The 18,431-nt window shown below is 40.5% G+C and overlaps 1 long non-coding RNA gene across 1 annotated transcript; it reads left to right on the top strand.

The window, feature by feature from the left end:
- The first annotated feature begins 2,151 nt into the window (after nt 1-2,151).
- LOC140682240 (uncharacterized) lies at nt 2,152-9,452 on the top strand. The gene is made up of 5 exons (XR_012053647.1): nt 2,152-2,293; nt 3,473-3,596; nt 4,906-5,046; nt 7,368-7,443; nt 8,875-9,452. It is a non-coding gene; the product is annotated as an uncharacterized lncRNA (long non-coding RNA).
- The last annotated feature ends 8,979 nt before the right edge of the window (nt 9,453-18,431 follow it).

Below are 18,431 nucleotides of genomic sequence, written 5' to 3'. Positions count from 1 at the left end.
ATGCACAGAGAGAGCAGCTGAGCTGAGGGGAACCACTGACATCATGAAGTCATATCAGGTAAAGCATCATAAGGAACCAGGCAGAGCAGCCATGCCTGAAAGATTTCTTTTACAAGTATGAACCTTATTATTTTTGTGGAACTCAGTATTTGCCTGTAAACAAAAATTATTTTAAAGGAAACAAACAGCAAAGAGCAGGTGTGTCTTATGAGAAACCATTCCTGAAGTTCCTACATCTGATGTGATGAACTTTGCTGTGAGGGTTTGAAAATGCCCAGATGCCACTGCTGCTTTGGTTAAGCTGTGTAACCTGTGTCCTGCTCCATCAGGTTATTTTGCTGCAAGGCAGATGCTTCAATACAAGGGCATTCTGCAAAAGGCTCCTCACCTCAGCATGGAGCAAAACTCTGTCCTCAGCAGTTCACTATTCATAGCTCCTGCCAAGGGCAGAGGAAAAAGCAGCTGCTGGATCAGGTTGCCCTGGCACAGCCCATCAGGGGTGGAGAGGCAGCACAACACTCATCATTTGGGTGTTGCAGACCCGTTGCTGTTTCGTAGGAAATAAGAGATTTTTTTTTTTCCTCCCTCGTGAGGGTTAACAGGTGGTTATGCATCAAAAGTACCCCAATGTCAGAATCTGAGGTATTGATGATTCTGAGATTGTAGAAAGTCTCTCTGCCCCCCTGCCAAAGAAGAAGCCATAATTCATCTCTGCTGTTTTCAAGGTTGTTTATTCTGTTTATCTCTAACATGTTCTGCTGCCCTGCCACAGGTCTGTCCTGCAGGGCAGCGTGTGGGGCTCTGCCCTCAGTGGGATGTTACAAACATTATATACCAGAAACTACCTGTGCTGTATTTACAATAACGTGCCAATATCTGTCACCTATGTTGGACAGTGTGTCCCCAGCCTAAACCAACAGAAAAATGCCAACACTACAGTGAAACATGGAGGGCATGAAGAAGGAGAAAAAGGACAAGACACACCCAATTTCCTCCATCTTGTCCCCTTTGAACCCCTAATGTAGAATCCTAAAATTTTACTTTTGCACCTGTGCCACACTTAAGTATTCCTTATATCAAACACTCAGAGCTTGTAATTCATCCTGTAAGATTGAAAACTCTTTTCCATGGGCAGAGATCACAGACAGTGTCTCTGGGGGCTCTGTCCAGGGGTGTTCCTGACCCCCTGCCAGGGTCCCAGACCTTCCAGGGCAGCCAGAGGGAAGCCCTGGATTCCCACACCCCAAGTCTGGTTACTGCTGAATGTCTTCAGAACAAGTCAAGCAGACATCATGGCTGTAGCAATGTGGTGCCACTGTAAAAGGCTGTAGGTATTTATGAACAAAAGAAAAAAAGGAGGCAGTTTCTGCATGGCAGACAGGTGACAATTAAATAATTTTAAACACTACCTTAATGTTCTAGGGGAAGTCTAGAAGGCGGCTATCATGCTATTCCTACCATGCTAAATACTAATTAAAGACTTTTATCTCATATGGTTGTCTCATCCTGCAGCAATTCGGTGTTTTCAGTTTTTCAACAAAAAATTTAACACCCTCACACCAAGCTGTGGAAAATTATCTTCCACTGCAGCATCTGCTCCCAAGCTTGCTCTGTGTTTGTGGTATTAAAGCCATGCCTTTGTGCCCTGCTTTGTCAGGAGCTAAAGGACTCTGAGATCTTTCCTTTCCTCACCAGTTTTCAAATGAGAGGTTGAGATAAATGTATGTTTGCATTATTTTAAAGAAAAGCCCCAGGGTAACAGTCCTCACTTGGCTCCTTGCAGGGAACACCATCCTTTGCTGCATGGAGGAGAATGAAAGCATGTGTTTATTCTGAGAGGGAAATATTTCAGAAGAAGAGCAATGAGGTCCTTTTGCTTGTGGTTCCAATTTATTGCGCATGATATTCTGCTCTTCACTCACAGTGATGTGTGAACATTTTGCTGAGGATACTTTTCAATTAGAGCTATAAAACCAGGGCTGTATGCTCCTCCTTAAATAGTTTTTAAGCCTGGAATATCATTTCCCCAAAGTAACTAATAATGTTAGGTGTCCATCTGTTAGTGCCTTGAAAGAACATATTTTTCCAAGGCGAGAAAGTCAGACTGTATTGGGATTGGCTGAGTTCCTAATCAGCTGGTTTTTTAACAGAGCACACAAACAATCCAGAGGAGGCTGCACCTGTGGCTCCCGACAAGGAAGACAAGGAAAACCCACGGGAATGCTGTCAGAAAATCTATTTATCCTCAGATAAGGAGTCTCACACTGACAAAGGGCTGAGCTGTGGTTTTCAGGTGAGATTAAAGGCCTTTTGGGTCCCCAGGGTGCACTCCAGGCCACTTTCACTTTCAGAGGCTCTCTTCAATAATTTCTTATTTCTTCTGATCATAGAGGTCTTCTAATTAGAGAGATCTCTCTCTGAAAGGAAGCCTGTCTTGATCTATTTTGCTGTTAATTTCTGCAAATCTTACTATGTATGACCTCCTAAAAGAAAACTGTTACATGTTAGGGAGATGTTTAATTGGGATTGAATTAACTATTCCTATGCTAATCAAGAAGTGCCCTAGCCAAGGGCAATGGCAGGAGTCAAAGCTTTTATGTCAAATTGCATCTGGATTTTGTGAGTCAGAGGTAGGATGGCCTTAACAACAACTGTGCCCTTATGGTCAACATTCCATGGATTTAATTTTTTAGCCTTTTTTAAACGAGGATGGCAAAAAAAAAAAAAAAAAAAAAAAAGGGATAACTAAACTTCACACTATGCTTTCTATTAAATCTATATACAGTAGCTTGCAGAGACCCTGTTCCTTCAAGAGAATTTCACATGTAGATGATCTTGTAATAAATGATGTCCCATTATGAAGTTATTTTCTATATCTCTAGTCATTAGTAAAACACAGCTCTAAAGAGGTGTAACAAATTAGAACACTTTGTGCAAGCTTGAATGCTTCAAGTAGAGAATTTGAATTTTGCTAAAGATAGATGAAAATGCCTAAATATTTAGAAACAAAATACCTTGGTGAGTAGTGAGCAAGTGGTGAGCTGAAAACAAAATTTCTGAGAACTCTGTCACATAAAAGAATTTATATTTTTTGGCCTTTCTTTCATCAGTTCAGGAAGTTGATAATTTATTTGTTTCTCAAAGACTTGCACTTTGGTTCAAGATGTAATTCCAGAATTTTTCATCTTCTTTAGTTTCAGGAGACCTCTTATGGTTGGCTGATTTTCTTTACTCAGCATTTTATATAGTATTATTCATGTTGTTAAAAAAAAATGAAAGCTGCTCCCAAAAAATCATGCTTCCCAAGATTTAGGGGTGTTTAAAATAGTCTCTACTTTCACGTTCACTTTCAGGTTCATGTTATGCCCAATTATACTAATTTCATTTACATTATAGCATTGTTCCTATGTTATGAAAACCTATTATTATATTTCATGATCTTATTTTAAAACTATTCCATGTATCTTTGCAGTTCTGTGTTGCTACCATGATTATGCTGCACCTGCAGCCTGTGATTAGTTCTTTTATACTCCTCATCATATTAAGAAGGTGATACAGAAATTTATATCACAAGAAACCTGCTGCCTCTAACATAGGTATGATTTTATTTTTAAGTTTATACAGGTTTATGATTTAATGCATTTGTATCCTTTGTGGGGACAAAATTCCCTTGGTTTTGGGAATCCCACTAAGCTACACTGAGTATTTGGAGTCTGGTTTCAAAGTCCACATTGGCACTAAGGTTTCATAAATCATCCAGAGCACTCGGGGTGGGTGAGGACCTTGATGATCAGAAGACATGGCACCTATGGGAGAGCTGCAGTTCTCCCTGTCTGCTCAGGTGGTTTTTCCAATAGGAATTTTGGGGCACCCATGGGTAGCATAGGTCATGCAGGTGCAGTTTGTGCTCACCTGACCATCCCAGGCACGTAATTCCACAACAAATAGATGTTGCAGTCAAAGGACATCAAGTGAAATATATTCCTTTTTTGTACCTACTGGCTATATACTTTCTTTGGCAAGGGCCTGTCTCATTGCTTATTAAACAGCCTGTGTTCCCTTCTTTTTATTGAAATCTTCCTCCCCTCTCACTTGCCCTAAGCACTAAATTTTTAAAGGACTCAGCCTGGCATCATCATGGTATTATTTTTAACCTGTTTCTTCTGTGTGGCTTAGGATTTTGCAAGTCATTGTGCTTGAGGGAGGTCATCTAAGCTGGACATATCCATTTTTCTCCTGTGCAATAACACCTTAGGAATGATTGTGCTCCATCTGACCTGGCTTCTCAAATTCATGACTTTTAAGACATCCATCCAGCTCATATGGGGAGAAACCACATTACTGGTGGCCAGCTCATCTCGTGCCTGGGGAAAAGCTCCTCTTGATTCAAAGATCAGCAAGCTCCCTAGCTGGCCTGCAGGGGAATTTTCCTCTTGTAAAGCAGCATTGCTTTGTCTCATCTGCAGCAACAGCTGTATGCTGGTGACAGTAGTTACTAAAAATCTGAAGTACCCTGTTTATTTGGTATCAAAACGTAAAGATAACAAGACGTGTTATCTTTATCAACCCAGCCATGCAGCAAATGCAATGAAGGAATTTGTGGCAAGTCAGAGCACTTAACTATTGAAATACCACCAAGATTTTTTTTCCTTGGAATTGAAATTGATACAGACACTTGAAACATTGAAGATGTCAATAGCAATGAAATTTTGACAGGACTTGTATCTGAATCATCAGTAAGTCAAATGGTAATTTGCTTAGTGAGGCAAGTCTGATGAGGGTGGCAAGCAGAAAACTAATTAAGGCACTAATTAGGAAGAGGGTTGAGAATGTACTTAGTATTGGATATTGTTGCATGTTAATTTGATCACAGCATCATGACACAATTTTTTATTCCTTTAACAGTGGCAGGAGGCCCTGACTGGCAGCAGAATCCCCTGAGCTCAGTCCTGCCTGGAAAGGGCCTCATGGAAGTGCTCCCACTCAAGGGTTTGGAATTTAGGAACTGGAGGGACTCTCCCAGTATTGCATCCAATTTCCTGGGAGGTGAGGCACCAAATTTAATCTGGGAGCTGGTTCCAGGGCAGGCAAATACCAAAATGGGTGTTGTTGTTCCAAGGCTTGGGCCAAAGTGGGTGACTGCAGATCTCTGGGCTGAGTGACGTCTGCATCAATCTGGTGCGCTGACGTGGCAATCATTTAGCCATTCTTGTATGTTTGCTGACAGAAGTGATTTTCCCTCTGTGTTTTTACCTTCTCAGATGTTTGCATCACATTATAGCCCCTTCACATTGTTTTCCCATTTACAGTAAACAAATGTAAATCTGACAGGTTCATCTCATAAATCCGAGTCGAACATTTCTCCTGTCAAGCATTAATGCAAGTTCCCTTTCAGACACAATTCTCCAGGCTTTAAGAAGAAAGAGAGATGGTGGATGTCTCTCCTTTTAGTACACTATCATTATTCTGACACCTTAATTTAGTTTCTTATCATTTGTCTCTCTGTAGTGCCAGTTCCTACGTGCACAACTCATTTTTCTACAGTAGACATCACTGTGGGGCTCATAATTTCCTTTATCCTGTACCCAGGGGCACTTTTTTCACCCTGCTGGGCTCTATTCCCACAGTCCATCCACCAGCTCCAGGTGGGAAAAGGACAGCACTTGGCCCCAGCACTCGGAACCCTTTAGATTGTAGCTCAACTGCCTTGCTCACAATGAATGGATAAGTAAATGAGCAGCCAGGCATATTTGTTTTACATCCTTAAATCCATGCAAACAGGATTCTGGGCTCAGAGAGGGTCCTACACGCAGGCCCAGTGGCTGCCAGGGATCCCACTGCCCATCCCACCCTGCTGGAAGATGCTGTCCATCCTCCAGCTGAGTTAATTTGAGCTGCTCCTCAGCCAGCCCCTGAGCCGAGGCTGGTTTCAGCTTCTGTTATGATAAACTTAAATGAAAATACAATTTGGATTTGGAACTTGGTGGTTCTTCCCCCCACGGCTCTGTCCAAGGTTCCCTCGCATGAAGACAATGTGTAATAACCACAGGGAACCTTAACTGCATTTATTTCTATTTAACGTGAAGCACAGTGTTACAATCATCACTCCTTAAGCAGCCACATAGATGTAGCAAGCACATTTCTCTCACTGTCCGGATTTTTTATAGAGGTGCACGGAGAGAAATGAAAGAGAAAATAATTTCTATTTCTGCTCCTTGTTTTTCCTGTGTAGAATGTATTTAGAGAATTGTTTACCTGGAGTGAGTGCTTGATTGTATTCAGATGAGGATTGTTTGAGCCTGATGGCCAATCCAACCCACCTGGGGATGGACTCTCCAGAGAGGGTCATGAGTCGTGTTAGAGTTAGAGAAAGTAGTATGTAGTTTTAGTATCCTCCTTTTATATAGTATATTAATGTATTTTAGCTAGTTATAATAAAGAAATAATTCAGCCTTCTGAATTGAGTCAGACATAGTCATTTCTTCCCATTGGGTTCTCCTGCATTTACAATACATAGATATGGATTTTGGCAGATGAAAAGCATGCAGATGTGTAAATATGTGATCCACTTGACTGACTTCATAGCTGCAAATCAAACTTTAAAACACCGCGGTGGTTTGGGGGAAGGCGTTGCCAAATGTGATTTCTGACATGACAGACCATGTTTACTTTGTACATCTGCTGTTTCCTTGCTGTTAGGGCCACCAGAGGATTTATCCCAGTGCTGTTTAGCAAGCAGGAAATGCAGACTTCGCTGTGCCCCTCTGAAACAGAACTTCCCAACCCAGCAGCACTCAGTTCCCTGTCCCCCTCCCACCTCCATTATCAGTTTCTCTTCATTTATAGGTGCTTTCAGCAGACCCTTTATCAATTTATTAGATTATTTAACTGGGTTTTGTATGACATCATGGAATTCTTCCACTTTGGATACAGCCCCAGTTCCCAAAAGGCACATTTCCAGGGGAGGGTTGTTAGTGCCAGGCTCCCCTCACTATTTGGGTCAAAACTGCTCAGCCCTTATAATTCTGTTTCTACAAAGTACAAATGTTCCCAGCTCTTACTTAAGTGAGCATTCCCTTGCCGTGTCTGTGGTCTTTAATTCCTTCTCTCCATGCATAGCAGCTTTAGGGATGTGCAGCAAATGAAAAATTCAGACTTTTCAAGATACAACATATCAAAAGACAGAGATCTTTTAAAAAATAAATAGAAGGCTCCATTAAGAGGGTAGAGGTGCTAAATTCAATATATACACTGTAATTCTACCTTCGTGCCTAAAGATCCTTCCAGTCCTTTTTGCAAGTGTTTGGGGCAGGATGTTTTGCAGCTGTTTAAAAACATGTCAGATACGTATTCAGCTCTTCTATTAGGGTGGAAAAAGAGGAACTCCTGGCACATCCTGCACACATTTCATACCACTTGCAGCTGCTGCACAGCAGAGGGAAGGTGGGTACAGAAAAATGAGCCATAATTACACCCTACACTGCTGGACAGTGGCAGCACTAAGCAACCTACCAGAGGTATTTCAGTCTCAAAAGGCTCTTAGACTGAAATTATCACCTCTACTAGGATGAGTAGTCTGAGGAATGACACCCTAGAGGAGTGTGTAGAGATGATGCTGCACAAGAGGTTGGAAAGGTTTCCTTTAACACTGGGACTAAACTTGCATAAAAAGGATGGCTTCTCAGAAAAAAGCTGCTTAATAGTAACTCTTGCTTCTGCCACACATCCATTTACAAGGCTTTTAAAGAAAGCTTGTAGTTTGTCACTCCCAGGCATGCTATTTATGACAGCAGTGGGCAGATACAGCCAGTCCTCTGTGCAGCTTGTTAAAAGCTTTTAAAAATACATGAAGAGCCAGGCACAATAAAGGTCAAGTAAGTAACAGGAGTGTATAAAATACGTTGCATTAAAAATTAAACTAGTAGTTTTCCTAGTTTATTTATTTTGTGCTTTTCTTTTGTAATACTTTAGGAACAAATTTGCCTGGTGTTCTTCTAGGCAGCACATTGCAGATGAGCCAAGAGTGGCTAAGCAGGATGGGCACAGTGGAAACCCTGGTGATCTGTCAGCTCACACTCCTCTCTTACCCAGCTTTTGTCATCTCCTGGTAACACAGAGCTGCATCACAGTGCTGCCACACACAGAGGCTGGCACTTTCAGTGACACAAAAAAACCAAACCAAACCAACCAAACAAAAAAGCCCCAAAAAAGTAAACAAGCGCTTTGCAACCAAAAAGAGAATTTCCAGAGGCCAAGGGTGAAAGACAGTTTGATTTCTCTTAATTTCTGGCTTTATTGTATTGTTTGCACTTTACAATTCCCCTTAAAACATTGAATGGCAAATAAGGAAATCTAGAGCAAATAGGCCTTTGAATTCAATTACTGGGGTTTATTATTGTTTCCTCTTGTTACTACGTAACATCACTGAGTCGTGGTGACCATATTCCCATCTATTCCACAAAAATCCTAATATTTTCAAGGTAAAAACCTGCCATTCAAACTCTATGGGGAAATAACCAATTGTAATCTGAACATTTTGACTGTCCTAATACCACCTCATGATCCGGATATCACAAACTGTGTTTATTTCTTGTGTGTATCAAATTCTGGCTCATGGTACCCAGCATGGACAGAAATCTAACACTGCACCAGGAAAACAGGTTTAAAACAGGAGGAAGTTATTAACTTTTAACCTCTTTCATGGCGTGTGGGGCTCAGGCATTATGTTTAAATGGATGCTTCAATATGTTGGTTGGTAGAGAAGGAAAACTGTGTAAAAAGTACTTAAGGAAATCTCTGAAAGGTCTGTCATAAAATATACATTGTCTTTAGCCCGTCATCATCATTTTCACGTAGGTTATTTTGTTTTTCCAGATCTATATTTCCATATAGGAACTATGACACCTAAGTTTAATTACCTCAGCCAAAGCCTATGCCACTGGATAATCAGGTACAGCTGTATTTAATCTAACTTTCTTGTTGGGTTTTGAAGATATAAATATTATTGCCGCAAAAAGGGAAAATGTCCAAAATCTACCATATAGGCCTCAAATGTTCAATAACTGTGAGTTTCCCAAAATTATCTTTCTTGCAAGTAGCAAAACCAGAAAATATAATTTAATTGAGTTATAACTGAGCCCTCCAATAATGACTAAAATTAACCAGTTTTGAGCCAAGCTCTTGAAATGTAGTTAACTATAATTCTGGCATACCTTAAAAATGTATTTGAATAATATTATTTATATTTATAGAGAACTTTAGCAGAAAAAAATTACAGTACTGAAGAACAAATTGGTCAGATTAAACCCTTCCATACATAAGTGAGTATGGAAGCAGATACCCCAAATCCTGTTTATTATTTATTTGGATGTTCAAGTGACTGAGTCTCACTGAAAATTAGGTGGGACCCAGATTTCTTAGGGTGTCCAAATATGCAGTTGCTTCTACAAAGAATGAAGGAGGAAAATTATTGTTAATATTTTTGAAGGAGAAACAAAAAAGAAACAACAAAAACCCACAAAAAATACCAACAAACAACCAAACAAAAAACACCAAAAAAATACCACCCAAAAAATTACTCCAAACTCTCCTCACCAGAGAAAAACCAAGAAAAGCAAATTGCTTAAAATAGTTATGGGTTATATCTCATGATTCTGTCATGGGTGACATGCTGGGTTCATCCTTGCTGCTTCCAGATGTGCTTCCATCAGTTGCTCACTGCAACAGAATTTGATAAAGGGGCCACATTTTTCTCTTTGTGAAGACAAACTGCCTTTAATTTTCTTTTCCCAATCTGGAAGGTCACAGGGATCACAAGTAGGGATACATTGACTTTCTTAGCTCAAACAAGTCTCCCTCAGTTTCTTTCAAGACTGTAATTAGAACTGAAATTTTGCTAGACATTCAGCCTTGGTTTTCCTTTTCTACTCCTTTTTTTTCTGTTCTGTTTCTTCATGGTGGCAGAGCCTGTGGGTGTGCAAGAGAAAAGCAAGATGCAGCTTCACACACAGCTCGGACAGGGACTTCTTCAGGTTACCCATAAATTGTCCCTGCTCCCTGTCCAGCCCTCTTGGTGGAAGTTGCTTCAAGATAAAGTCACCAGAAAGGAACCAGTTGCTTCTATAGAAAGCTTGGTTCTATCATATCTGGTACTGGCTTCTGACAAAATGTTGAAATCTGTCCAGAACCTGCCTTGCTAAAGGTGCAGATTCCTGTACTGGGAGGCAGGTAACCTCTGTCAGTGAGACTGGAGATAAAGCAGGATTACATTTTAAACAGCCACACTAAGTTTTACCACAGCTCATCAGTAATTTTTCTTTCTTTTCCTCTCTTTTTTTTTTTTTTTTTTCCTGCACCGAATTGGAGGTTGGGAAAAAAGGGGATTGCTAGTTTTATCCCAATAAATCCCATTCATGTCTAACACAGCTGGATTAAATGCTCTTTGAGCTTTATGATACAGAATTACTGTCTCCTAGCTATAGAATATATGCCTTGATAATTATTCCACAAATTTCATAAGCCTCTATCTAGCTGGGCCTCCAACCAGATTGGGAATTATAACCTCGTCTGAAAAAAAGGGATTATGACTACATCCTCCCCTGCCATCACAGAGGAGTTGCTCCCTGAGGACCAACAAGACAGGGCTCACAGATGCTTAATTTCATGAAAGCACTAAGTCACAGTGACACAAGTGCCAAAAGGAAGAATTACACCCATTTTTTTAGCTGCCTGCAGAAGATATTTGAGATTCATGGAACAATCTCAGCTTGCAAAGTCTTCCTTCACTATCCCAGAGCTCTCACTGCCCCACCTACCCCTACAGACAATGCCTAGCTCGTGTACCAGCTTGTGGAGGATCATTAAGTCATTCCCAAGTGATGCATGCCTGAATTATTTTTCAAAAAGTAGAAATAAAGCCCTTCCTGTGACTGTGTTGCCCATAAATTTCTGGAGAGCCATGAAAACACTCTGCAGGGACAAAATAATTGCTGATGATTCAGTCAGAAAGGCGACAGTAAAGGTTAATTTCCTAGAAAAGAATATTGCTCTAATTGAGATGCAGTATGAGGAAACTAAGGTCAGAATTCTACAGTTTCAGAATGGAATTAGACAACTTTCTAAAAAGACCAATATAAACCAAAACCTAATTTAAAATTTTTAGAAATAAAAGAATTCAAAGACAAGTATCCCTTTTCTACAGCAGGTATAACAAAAGACACTGGTGTATGGGGGTGGAAAAGGACTTCTTTAGTAAGAACCTTGGGACCTTCATGAATAAGCATAAAGCTTTTTAAAAGAAGCTCTGTGCAAAAATCTACCCAAACGTTAAGACCCATTTAACAATCAAGTAGCAAGAAAAAAAACCCCAAAACATTCGAGACCCATTTAACAATCAAGTAGCAAGGAAAAAAAAAAATACCCATTCTTTTCATCTGAACAGACTGTCACATTCAGCATCAAGCAATAATTTGGCCTGCAGCCTGCTTCCCCTTTGCCCTCTTTTTCCTCTTCCTCTCTCTTTCTCTTTTCCTTTAAGTAATTTCTCCCTTTTCCATTAACCACTCTAATGTCTCTATTCCCTTTACCCTGCCCCTTTATCCAAAGCCCATTGCCTATATAGTAGGGCAGGAACAAACATGCCAAGTGCCTAATTTACTAATAAAACCCTCTGACTGTTTGCAAACCCTCTGAATTTTGTCCTTCCTTTCAACCTTTAGTTGCTAGGCATAGCCTCCATTAAATATAGTGAAGATTTTCAGTATGAAGCAATGTTTCCTGCTTAATAAAAGTGAAGTTGGGCCGTGATAATTTATGTTCTTTGTAAGCAAGGAATGCCATAGAAAGGAATGCTTTGATGTGGCTCAAATGAGAAAAAAGGGACAGATTTCAAGTCAATTATACCAGCAGCTTCATTAAGGCACTAGAGAAATTGTGGACATCATTAATTAAGTTTATTTATACCTCCCTCCTTCCTTCCCTCCTTCCCTATCTTCTTCTCCCTCCTGCCACCTTCATCCCCAAATACCCCTATATTACACCAACATTCTGTGTTAGAGTTAAAAAAATAACTCTTCATCCCTGGCCAAAAAAGGAAAAGTAATTTTCCTGCTCATCTTCACTATCACAGTTTTGCTGTTATCACTTTGCAGTGAGGTGCTGGGCTTCCATCAGCTTGGCCAGCAGAGATTTCCAATCTTCCCAGTAAAAAGCAAAAAAATGGGAGCAGGAAGCAGAGACAGCTAGAATTTGTGCAAGAGATTGGCATCCTGCTCTTTTTTTGGTCTTCCCATGTTCAGATCCAAGGTTTTAATTTGATCCTTTCTCTGTTTCTAGGTCTCAAGGGGCTTTCCATCCCTTGTCTCTTTATTGAAGGACACCTGGTGTGGGACAGGGTGCAACAACTCTTTGGATGTTCACGGGGCTGGAGCCCCTCTCCACCTTCTTTTGGATCAAGTTCTGACACCACCTGAAGGTCTGCACACAGAGGGGACCCAGAAGGTGAATCTCTGATTATAAAGATGGGATGGGCACCCTCCCTCCACGTAAGATTTCTGGAAAAGGCTTGGAGATCACACATCTTGTAATAACACTGAAATGGCAGCACCATTTTCCGAGGCTGAGGGAATCTTCTCTCTGTGCTGCCCAAAAGTGATGCTAAGCTCAGGGAGACACCTTACTTCAGTTTTAGTTTTAGTGTTTTTAAGCTCACACTGCTCACCACTCTACCACAAACACTCTCCTTCACTGATAGCACCGCCATGTGCTTTGTCTAGTCAACACCTGGTGTTCCATTGAAATGACCAAAAGGTTCAAAATCACACTTTAATGAAAAAAAATGTCTCTGAATGGCTCTTCTTTTGGATCATGCAGGTGGTTGCTGGAGCCACTTGTTCCATTTGCATTTTCCCTCACAGCTGACCCACTTGAGCTCAGCAGCACCACATTAAACTAACACGATCCTTGAACCCCACTGCAGGAAAAAAGGAGCACCTAATCCTCAGGAGAAGCAAATTTGCTTTTATTCAGGAACAGTTTCCAAGGAGGGGTTGGGAGTTAAGTGTCCAGTGCTGCCTGAGGGCTGTTTCAAAAGAAACAGGGAAGTTTTTGCCTTGCTTGAGCATCTGGCACATCACACACTCCTCCACACATTGAACTCTGCCTGCATTTGTCATTAACAGCAACCAAAGTCCCCAGGTCCCACCAATCCAAACTCCAGGACTGAAATATGGGGGTTAAGAAATGATCCTGCTGCTGCCTGCCATTGAAGTGCCTGTGTTTTCATTCCACCAATACTCAGCAGTACAGAAACCTCGCACAAACACAGCATCTTTCACTTCCTTTGTGCCACAGGGATTATGTGATTTCTGGAGGTTGAGGCTGCACTGTTTAGGTATTAAATTGATATTTTGAAGAGTTTTGAAGAGTTGAATAATTAGCCCTGCCTGGTCAGCGCTGGCAAGGAGTCACCTACTTCAGTAAGAGCAAAGATGAGGTAGCAGTGCATTGAAATAAAGCTCACAATACTTATATTTCAATTAATTTCTGACAACTTATCTCTGCAACCAGAATATTTTAAGGTTGATGCAGCACACCTTTTTTATTTTAGGGGCTTTTTTTTTTCACAGAGCCAACCAACATGGGAGATTTGGAAATCTCCACCTGAGTCTGTTAATCCATGGAAGGACAAATTCTGTATAGACTTCACATTAAATATTAAAATATTGAGACACATGCTAGCATGAGAGAATAGAAAAGTATTCATGCTTTTTTTCTTACAGCAATATTTATACCAAGTAAGTCACTGATCAAAAGCCTCCATACTACTTCTGTAGAAAAAAAATTGCATATATTAGGACACACTGTTTATTTAGGCTAGATAGACTTTGAGATTATTTAGATTTTAGTCTTTGATAATATCTCACTATACATTTTATGTCCTGATCTTGTATAGAAACCTCAGGTTGCTCAAGTAGAAAAAGCTATAAAAACTCTTTATGGGACATGAACTGTTTCTAGTGTTTTCAATCCACTGAAATTGAGGAAGCTGTTTTGTTTGTTCAGAAAAGGATTAAAATTTCATTGCAGTTTCACTTGCTCAGTAAACTTGGGGTGAAACTGGACACAGCTGTTTCTTTTATATTTTGAGGCCAATTCATGTGGTCATATCAGTCCTCAGAACAAGATAGAATCTCATGGATAAACTAGAATTAGCACAGTATGCTTTCACAGATTTTTTTTTCAGTCAGTTAAATTGGTTTAATTTTTATTCCATGTAGAATGAGTGGGTATGTTAAAAAACCTACCATATTTTCCAAAGCAAATTACCATCTCAGGCTAATACCAGACATTCTTATTATTTGAATGAAATGTTCAATATTGATGGTAGGTGATTGTTTGTCTTTGCATAGTGTCCTTAACACAAACAAATCTGCTAAGAAATCTTCTAAGAAAAGCTTTTCAGCAGAAAGTATTAAATCATCAAAGCCAAGGTTTTTAGAAAGGAGCAGACATGAACAAAAACATCTGGAAAATACATCTTCATGGCAAAATTTCAATTATACCTTGTTTTAACATTTTTCTAATTAATCTTTTTTATTTTGTTTCCAAATTTCAGCATCTCCGACTTGTATATGGATTAAAAATGGGCAAAATGTGCAAATGGCTGGCAAATAATTCAGATTTGAAAGTAAATATTTGGATACTGGTAACGAAATCAGAGCATAAGCAGACAAGTTTTGAGATTGGTGAGAAACAAGGATTAGAGGTGAGAATCGGGCAGAAATGTGCTCTCATACTGTCTGTGCTCAAGCAGTCATTGTGACTGCAGAATCCCAACAGGGAGGCTGGTCATTTTTACACATTAAACACAGCTTTTTTTTTTTTTTTTTTTTTTTTTTTGGTGAAAATGTGCTACCTGATAAAAAGGATACCAACTTTTTGCTCAAAAGTCTGCGTTTTTTACATTCTTTAAACTTTTATCAATTTAAGGAATGTCTTTTTTCTTTCAGGTCTTTCTATGTGTTCAGTTGTCATTGTTTGCCTGTGAAACACCTCACTAAGTCCATTTTTTGAGTAAAGGCTGTGTACTCTTTTCATCCCTGCTAGCTTAAGAAAGAAGAAAAAAGGCAGGAAATAAAAGGGAGGAATAAAGTCAACACCTTCCCACATATTCCAGCAGGAACCCCATCTGGAAACTCCCAGGAGATCCACATTTGGCCTCACCAGGAACAGGGTAGAAATAGCAACAACGGTGTCTTTGATGTGCTGGAACTTTTGTGCCACCAACATAAAAGCTCCAAAATTAGAAATTTCCTAATTTTGCATTGTATTTTCCTCCCCAGGAATTCCATGCCTCTGGAATCTGGGTTGGAGGGTGACACCAGAGCTGGTGCAGAACATGTTGAATAATAGGAGGAGGAGGAGGTGGTGCCCACCAACTCTTCCTCTCCTGTCCTGACACAGAGCACAAGGGAACCCAGCTCTGAATGCTAAATGACTCCACACTGTAATTAGGGCTTTGGGTTTTAATTCCAGTTTGTACACTTAACTCCTTAGCAGCCTGAGGGGGTGAGTCAGGTGTAAAACAGAGATGCCCTGTGTCATTTCAGGGTGCCCCAGAATTCTGCAAAAGGCTGCCAGACCCTGGAGGGAGCTGTAGAAGACAGCAGCTCTTTCTGGAGTTGCAGTTTGGAGCCTGATGCACCAAAAAATGGAAATATCAATGCAAGGCTGGGCATCAGAATCCCTCTTCTCTATTTAAAAAGGCAAACTAATGAACCCATTGAAATAAGTCAACTTTCCTGGGTAGTCAGGCTGTTTTCTGCTCCCTGTGTCTGGCCATGCATTGGCAACTAAGTTTTCATCCAGACTTCCCACAGTACTTTAGGGAATTGCTGTAGATGTGGAGTAGGGGGACAAAGGAGGAAGATGCAGCTTTTTGGATGTCACACAATGGTGATGATGATAATAGAATAACTACAGATATTAATTATAGCATCATTTTTATACAGCAGCTAATGCCACAGCGCAAGTAAATGAAATGCCAATGTTTTCCATAACTACCAGATAATGTTCCCCAAAATCAAAAATATACATCTGTCCCTCCAGCTTTGTGGAGAGGTGTGCAAGCACAAACTCAGCACTAATCCCAGTGTCCTCATCCCTGCAATACCTGCCATTCCTTACTCCATAAATTCCCTAGAATAATGAGGCCCATCATCTTTTGATGGGACTGTGGGAGTTGATATTCCCAAAATACAAGATTACTCTATCACATAATCACTAGTAGTTAATATTGCTCTGGGAAGGCTATTTCTGTGAAAGCTGCTGGGAATACAATAGCAACATGGGGAAGTCAATACAAGGCAGCATGGCTCCATTTCTGCAGGGGATAAAAAAGCCAGTTAGAAACACTAAATAATTATAAACCTGCTTCTATGAGACTTTATAAACCTACAGAGTTGGACTAGGATTAGAATCCAAGACAAAAAATGTCTTGTCTCACCACATCTGCCATGAAAACACCTGCTGGTGAAGGGCCTCCATTTGGGCAAGGATTGGCATCTGTGGACAAATTAGGCATTCCAGCAGTAGTAAAAAATACACTTGAGCATCTTCTAGCAGCCCAGAAATGAGAGCAGCACTGTTTCTTGCTGAGAAAAGAGGTGGCTAACAGCAGACATGGAGAAAAAAATGCAAATAATCAAAAAGTACTCCTCCTTTCTTGAATTATCATAGTTATTTTTCTAGCAGCAGGAAAATATAATCAATAAGAAGCTTTAGAGATCACTTGAGAAGGTAAAAACGTGGTTCAAGTCCTCCTGGCAAGATTATATTCAGCTTGTCACATACCATTACTGACCTAGGCTGATCTGCAGACAAACAGAGATGGAAAAAGATGCAAACACAGAATCCTCCAAGCTTCCATTGGGAGAAGGAAGAGAATTCAGAGTTCACTATGCTAATGCATTATGGAAAACAACTAAGCATGTTTAATTAAATTTTCATGAACTGCCAATCTCTTAGGTTTTGATATAATCTTCTGGTAAGAAATTTAGGGAGGGTTTGTTGAATATCTCTCTAGCTTATAGCTAGAGAGATATTCAACACCCAAAACAGTCCCTCCAACTGCTCTAAACCTCTTGCAAATCCATTTCACTTTGATGAAAGGTTGATACTTATTTGGTAGGTTTTGTGGTTTTGCAGAGACCCACGTGGTACAACATCTGTGTATGGAGGAGGTAGAAATGTTTGCACAGCAGCAGAGTTGTCAGATTAATTTTAGACTGAGCAACCCTGAGGAAAGGACCTGTTGAACCCAGAGGGGAGAAAGAGGAACAAAGAATTTTGGATTTATTTTTGTTATCCCATAATTTTTAGTTATTACTCCACATGAGCTCAATGAAAACAGATACTTACAAAGCATGGACAGTGGGAAGAGGTTCTGGGAGGGACTGGAGAGCAGCAAGGGCAGCAAAAGGTCTCAGCACTGCTGTCAGCACTGATCCCAGCCACAAACACAGGTGGCACTTTTCATCATTGGGCTGTCCAAATCTCCCAGGGCACTTTAAGAATTCCACCACCCCTTGTTTGAAGGGGTGGAGAAGGGATATCCATCCTTCTCAAAAGGGTAGTTCCTTAGTACTTGGTGTACAAGGTCAAGCCTGGCCTCTTCAGTGGCTCAGACAAGCTCATTCAAGTAGAAAATAATAGATGGAGGGTGATGCCTTAAATTTTAGCTTCCATATTTTCCAGATTCTGTACTGCATTTGTGTGTAACTCTGGACTTCATATAAAGTGTTAGCAAGTTCTCTTCACAGTTGAATTAGACAAACCAGTCCTTTTCCAGCCTGAGAAGCAAGGACACTGTTACAGCTTCAGGCCCAAAATGTCCAAACAACAAATTGAGGAGAGCAACATGGGAGGCTGGGACTTCATAACCTGAAGCTGTAACTGGAGAATTAACCCCAATATGTAAATGGACCAAAATTTATAAAAGTGTGAAAACTCGTGACTTGGAGTCCATCTTGGGTGGAGCCATGGTTGGGCTCTTGTACTGCCCATGGTGTATCCTTTGAAGGACTTTTTAATAAATACCTGTGTTTAGCCTCTGTTCCAGGTTAGCCTCTCTAGGCATCAAGGGGAGATGGATCTGGGACAGCTTTCACTGAACTCTCTGTTCCCTGCAGCCCACCACAGATCCCTCTTCCACCCTCTGTCCCTGAGTTTTTGGTCTAACCATGGGTAGTTATACATTGAAGCATAAAATGAAGGAATGATCCAGAGTCTCCCATGCTCAGACAACTTGCAGCTATGAATTCTGGAAAATCAGGAAAAAAAAGAAAGATCTCTCTGCAGGACTCACATCTGTGATGTCAAGCAGCCCCCCTCCAATTTCTTCCACAGAACAAAAGGATCAGGGCAGGAACCAC

Source organism: Taeniopygia guttata, chromosome 1A (assembly GCF_048771995.1).
Source record: "Taeniopygia guttata chromosome 1A, bTaeGut7.mat, whole genome shotgun sequence".
In the NCBI taxonomy this organism is placed as follows: Eukaryota; Metazoa; Chordata; class Aves; order Passeriformes; family Estrildidae; genus Taeniopygia; species Taeniopygia guttata.
Note: the sequence above shows the minus strand (reverse complement) of the source record. Positions and strands in the feature narration are given on the sequence as shown.